Below are 7,265 nucleotides of genomic sequence, written 5' to 3'. Positions count from 1 at the left end.
AATTATCATGGCATATCTTATAGATAGTAAAAGAATAACAAAAGAATATTAAGAAAAACTTCATGCCAAATGTTTAAGTACTTAAAATACAATTCATGAAAATATTACTAGATGAAACAGAAAATCAGTGATCTCAGTTTAGGCAAGAATTTCTTAGAAAAACAACATAGAAACACATAATTACATTTCAATAAATTGGTTAAATAGGATAAAGATTTGGGAACTAGGTTTTTGGTATTATATTTGTTTTTTAACAAAAGGGCTTTAAAGACTTCAGATACACACATTAGGTAGGTTACAATGTATATCATCACAGAAATGTTATGCTGCTTAAACACACGTGGTAGGAAGCTTCTGATAGGACTCCAAATGAGCTCTATTTCTTAGTAGTAACCCACTTTCTTCAGGAAATAGAATTTCATTTGTGATTAGGTTTAAAAGACTGTCTTCTGTATTGGTTGCACTCTTTCTGATATCTGATAAAGAACTAGGTTATGAGACAGCTTATTGACAGGTCCACATGGCCAGGAATTAAGGCTTCTAGCTAATAGCTCAGGAGGAAGTGCCACCTCAGTCTATCCACCCACAAGGATCTCAATTCTGACATCAATAGTATGAGTGAGCTAAGAAGTGGATCCTTCCTGTTCAGCTTGGGGATGACAAGTCTTTTGAGAGACCAGGAGCCAAGAGGACACAAATGGGCCACAATGAGTTTCCTGATACAGAAACTATTTCTTATAAATGTTAATATTTTAAAACCACTAAACTTTGGAGATTTTTTTAAATGAAGCAAAGGAGAACCAATGCACATTCCAACACACATTAAAAGTTGTATAAATTGGAGAATAAAAAAATTTAAAAAGAATATGGGAGCTTGAAAATCACCTCCTGAAACCACTTTCTTTTTCTTTTTGTAAGCTTCTTTCATTCTGCACTGCAAAGTATGACTTGCCCAAAGACATAATAGCTTATGTTTTGATATGTATTTGTCTACTTAAGTATTTTAAATGGTGATTTTTCTAGTGGTTCTCCCTTTACCTGTGTGTATACTTCTCATTTCTTATTAGCAAAAGTTTCTAACCGATTCTAGTGATGTTGAGGAAAAGAATACATGTGAAGGTCAAGATTATCATCAAGTAAAAATAAAACACAAGAAAATGCAACTTATTACATTGGACAAAAAAGTCAATGTTACTCATCCCAGGTCAAGCAAATAGATGAACAATAAGCAGAACAATACTTAAATTTTAACAGACAATTTGAAGAGAAGTGAGAAACTAGCTCATGAATTAAATTTACATAGGCAGTCAGTCTGGATCATGTCCATGAGCTGGTGTGATAAACTACGTAGTTCCTGGCATGAAGTAAAATCTCAATATAACTGTTAGACATCATTACTACTTTGGAAATAAATAGTTTGAGTTTTAATTTTTATTTATCTCCTCAATAAAACAGAGAAATAAAAATTCATGTATGTATAGATAATATCATACATCTTGGTAGTATGTATACATATGTACATGGAATCTTTTTCTTTTTCTCTCCTTCTCCTAATTTCCCTCAGTAAGGTACCTCTTTGTATGTCCTCCTTCTTGCTTAAAGTAACCCAAATTGCCAACCTGGAGTTTATGCTTCTATACTTTTATGTACATATGGTTACATTTGGATTTATCTTTATGTCTATATCTTATATTTACATCTTCATTTACTTCTACATCCACAATCAGATGATATCAGTTATGTACCTGTATCTGTTTCTATAAACAACCACACAAAATTGTTTGGCCAACATAACACTCAGCTTCATATATGTGAATGATACCCTTGAAGTTATACAACAGAGGTTAGGTTAAGTAATACATGTGTACATTAATGTATATTCATTTCTAAACCTATGGGGTTTTATTTGTTTGTTTTGGTCTATGTTTTATGAAATAGTATGTTTTTCTTTTTTAAAATTTTTTTATTTTTTTTTCAAGTTTTTTTAAAAATTAAAAATCATAAATTTACATAGGGCAATATTGTTTGATTCATTCTGTTATATTTTTTCCCTTCCACCCCACCCCTCCCACCCCTCTTTTCCCTCTATACAGTCCTTCCTTCCTCCATTCTTACCACCCTCCTTATCCCTAACCCTAAACCTAACCCTAACCCTAACGCTAACCCCTCCTACCCCCCATTATATGTCCTCATCCGCTTATCAGTGAGATCATTCGTACTTTAGTTTTTTGAGATTGGCTTATCTCACTTAGCATGATATTCTCCAATTTCATCCATTTGCCTGCAAATGCCATAATTTTATCATTCTTCATGGTGGAGTAATATTCCATTGTGTATATATGCCACAGTTTCTTTATCCATTCATCAACTGAAGGGCATCTAGGTTGGTTCCACAATCTGGGCTATGGTGAATTGAGCAGCTATGAACATTGATGTGGCTGTATCTCTGCAGTATGCTGATTTTAAGTCCTTTGGGTATAGGCCAAGGAGTGGGATAGCTGGGTCAAATGGTGGTTCCATTCCAAGCTTTCTGAGGAATCTCCATACTGCTTTCCAGAGTGGCTGCACTAATTTGCAACCCCACCAGCAATGTATGAGTGTACCTTTTTCTCCGCATCCTCGCCAACACCTATTGTTGCTTGTGTTCTTGATAATCGCCATTCTAATTGGGGTGAGAAATAGTATGTTTAATTCATGTTTCTCTTTTGCTTTTGTATATCAACAATATCCACAGGGAATTTTTTCAACAGAACTTTCATTCTTTCTCTCTAGTAACTACAAAGTATTCTATGATGTGGACTGTGACATAGTATATTTAACTACTCTTTTAATGATGAACATTCACATGATTTCCAGTTCTTTTTCTCTAAGCACAGTGTTGCCACAAACAACATTGTGCATTATGTTCCTACGGGATCAACTCCCAGAAGTTGCCATGAGTAGAAGGATGTAAATGTGAATCTTCTGGTTTTTCTGGCCCAGTTAGAAGTTTCCCCTCACCTACAGATTATTTGTGTAATTGCTTAGATTCATATTGTTTTGTTTTCTACATTTTAAATATTTATTTCTTTCTAACAAAGTATTATATTACCTTATTTTTACATATATTTAAAGCATTTATTTTTACATTACAGTATTTCTAAATTTTTGGTGCAGATGGTTTAAAATAAGTATAAACTTATTAAATTCTAGATAATTTATTACATCAGGATCATGTTATTAAATAATTTTTCCTTTAAATTGAAATACAACATTTGTCATATGTGTGTGTATAGCCATCTATATTAATACTAAGGATCAAATAGTAAATAAGAACATTATTTAATATTTTTAATGAAGGTGATCTGTTAGTCAGCTTTTCCTTGCTGTGACCAAAATACCTGACAAGAACAATTTAGAAAAAGAAAAAAATTATTTGGGGCTTGTAGTTTCAGAGGTTCAATCATGGATAGCTGGCTCCATTTCCTGGGCCTGAGATGAAGTAGAACATCATAATAGAGGGATGTGGCAGAGGAAAGCTGCTCAGATGGGAAGGAGGGGTGGAGGACAGGGACAGATGTAGTCTAACATTCCAGAGACCTCCTTCCTCTAGTCATGCCTCACCTGCCTACAGTTATTCCCAGTAGTCTATTCAACTATCTGGATTGATGCACTGATGTAGTCGGAGAATTAGTCATTACCTAAAAACCCCACCTCTGAACTTTGTTGTTCTGGAACCATGTTTCCAACACATGAGTTTTCTGGGGGACATTTCAGATTCTAACAAAACAGCTGTCTTTAGTATTAGCTAGAGTAATATTTGCTCTTGATTTTTATTTAAAAGCCTATTACATTTCAATTCAGTTTTTTATAGGTAATGACTGTCATTTTTTATCAAATGTTTTCTTGGCATTATTTGAGATAAGAATGTAGTATTTCTCCTTAAGTTATTTGACACATTTCATTAAGTTGATAGATTTCTAACTATGAATCAACTTTGCTTTGTTGTAATAAATCTTGTTTTATTATGGATTATTATTCTTTACACCATGATAGATTTTATTTGTTAGTACTTTATTTTAAACTTTAATGTAAAATCGTAAGTAAGATTTATCTGTAGTATTGTATGTTTATAATGTTTATCAGGTGTGGAAGTTAAAGCTATTTCAGCTCTTATAAAATGAACAGGAGTCTTTTTCATCCTTTACTTTAACCTATAATAGTGTATTTGGCATTTAATTGTTCTTTGAAGGTTTGATGGAGTCAGCGATAAACCCTCTTGTCCTGGTGCCTTTTTCAATGGTAGATCTTTATTCACCTTTGCAGATTCTTCAAAGGTAACAGATATGATCAATTTTTCCATTCTGGTGCTAATTTTGATAGTTTATATTTTACTGTAATATTTATTCATTTCCTCTGAATTTGCAAAGCTAGAGGAATTTCATGCATTGAATTGTTTATCCTAGCCTCTTATAATTCTTTTAATATCTCCTCTAAAAGTCATTTTGTCTTCTTTCTCTTTTGGGGGATGGTTACCAGGAATTGAACTCCTTTCTTGGAGAAGGTACAAAAAGCACAAACCATAACATTTACAAAAAAGATAAATTGGACATTAGCAAAACTAGATATTTCAGCCCATCAGAAGATTTCATTAAGAATATTAATAGACATGCCACTGTTTGGGAAAAAAATAGCACACAAATACTTATTAAGGACTTGAATGAGTAGGGGTGTGTGTGTGTGTGTGTGTGTGTGTGTGTAATATTTTACACACAATGTAGTCATACAGAAAAATGACAATATAAATTCAAGCAAATCAATATAAAAATCAGCAAAGTATATATGAATGGTCCAAAAACATTGGGAAAAATATACAACCTCATCAGTTACCAAGGAATTTCAAATCAATAGCACAGTAATTTATGACTATTACCTACTCCAATTGTTAAGACAAAAATTACTGACAAAATGAAACACTGCCAAGGAGGACGAGCAACTGGAATGCTCCCACATTTCCAATGGGATTTTAAAATGCTGTCATTTTGAAGAATTCCTTGGCAGTTTTTCCTTTAGTTATCCATATGCATACTCCCCCAAATCTATGTTCTAGGTAATTGCGCTAGACAAATAAAAACATGTAACACAAAGATGTGTACTCTAATATACATCATGGATTTCTTCATTATGGGCAAAACCTTCTAATAAGCTAATGCCCCTCAACAGATAAATGGATAAACAAATGGCGGTATATCCCCTTAAATGAAATAATAATTAGTAACAAAAAAGAAACTATTGATACATGCAACATCATGAATAAATATAAAATTTATTTTGTTAAACTAAACAGATAGAAAAGTATGTATAGTGTTTAAATACACTGACAGACATTCTAGATTAAGGCAAAACTAATGTGTTTTGGTAGACATTAGTTGGGGAAAGGCAAACAGGAGTAATATAGAAAAAGGAAGAAATTTCATAGGGTGGAGGAAATTTTTGATAGCATAATTTGGGTGATGGGGAGATGCATAAATTGTCAAAGCTAGAACATTTATGCTTTGTTCACTTTGTTATTTTATTAATGATATCAGTTTAAAATATCAGACTATTTGATGCTTTATGAAGGAAAAGGAATGGACTTATTTACCCATAAATATGTTGACAAAATTCAGACCAAGAGAATAGGTACACATTTACCCTCAGGTTGAAAGAAAACTTCTGTGTTTATTTGGGTTGAGGAGCAAAATAATTAAGATCCTCTGCTTCTGAAACATCAGTATAAGTATTGGGCATGAAACAAGGACCAAGGCTTGACTCTCAATGCTTCTGAATGGTTTCCAACTGTACTCTGTGGATTTAGAAAGAGAAAAGTACGTGGGTAAGTGACTGTCTTAATCATTGATGATTGCATTAAGATTACTACCAAATTGAGTGGTTTAAAACAACACTCACTTATTATCCCAAAGTTCTTGTGAATCTAGAATGTAGGCAAGATGTTCCTGTATTTTCTGTTTCTCTCACAGGCTGAGATTAAGGTGTCAGATGGACTGTTGGTCCCATCGAAATCTCAGCTAGAAATTGATCTGCTTTCAGGCTCCTGTGTATAAGCTTTGGCAGGAGAGGAGAAGACAGGGGAGGGAAGGTGAGGAGAGAAGAGAGAAGGGAATGAATGAGAGAAGAGAGAGAACAAGATGAAAGTGTCTGGTTTTTGTAACCTAGCCAAAGAGATTTTCCTTTACTTTCCCCATATTGTTTGTATTAATTAGAAGCAAGTCACTGGGTCCAGAATAAGTTCAAGAGAAAAGACTGCCTAGACAGGAGGTGAGGAGCACTGTTGTGGTTTGGAAACTCCTGTGTTAAGGCAGGAATGTTTATCTGCACTGTGACAGCTGAGACCCTATCACTCCATCCTAGTTTCAATGACTGGTTGGTAACTATAACTATAGGCAGGTGGGGAGTACCTGGAAGAGGTGGGTCATGGGGTCCTGCCCTGGAGGAGTGCATCTTTCCTGTGACTCTCTCTCTTTTCTCTGCCTTAAGGGGAGCAGCTTCCCTCTGCCATGCCCTTCCCTCATGATGGACCGCTCAGCTTAGGCCCAGAGCAATGGAGTTGGCCTATCTGTGGATTGAAACCTCTGAAACTGTGAGCCCCAAATAGACTTTCTTCTTCTAAGTTTTTCTTTTTGAGTACTTTTATCACTGCACCCAAACAAAACAAAACAAAACAAAACAATACACACAAACAAAAAAAAACCCAAAAAAAAAAAAAAAAAACTGACCAAAATGATCCCTGAAGCTCATTTTAGAATTCTTCCAGCCAAGATACTAACACTTCCAGTTTAGGAGATAAAGTGTGAGGCACTATTTTAAGGGAAATTATATTTTCCAGGCTTCATCATGTAGAAAATATTTTTACCTAAAAATAATCTTGAAAAGTTTACGTGGTGCTATAGAGAAATGTCACAAAAAAACTTCATAATTTATAATTGTATAAAATATAAGCATTGATTGATAGTGGAATGAAATGATATACCTTAGTTATAAATTAACAAATTTGCATTGCAACTTATAAAGTAGAGTATTGAAGTGTATACAGTCTACAAAAGCTTTTTTTAAATTTGTTTTCTTTGTTGACTGAATTATTTTTGGAAATATAAATTTGTGCATTATCTATTTTAATAGTTTTAATAGTTTGTAAAACACTGTGGGAAGGAAGAAGGAAGGGAGGGGGAGAGAAAGAGAAGGAATTAATACTGAAGACATCTGGGAGATCCCTTGCTGAGAGGAAA

The sequence above is a fragment of the Sciurus vulgaris genome (genome assembly GCF_902686455.1).
Source record: "Sciurus vulgaris genome assembly, chromosome: 8".
Classification (NCBI taxonomy): domain Eukaryota; kingdom Metazoa; phylum Chordata; class Mammalia; order Rodentia; family Sciuridae; genus Sciurus; species Sciurus vulgaris.
Note: the sequence above shows the minus strand (reverse complement) of the source record.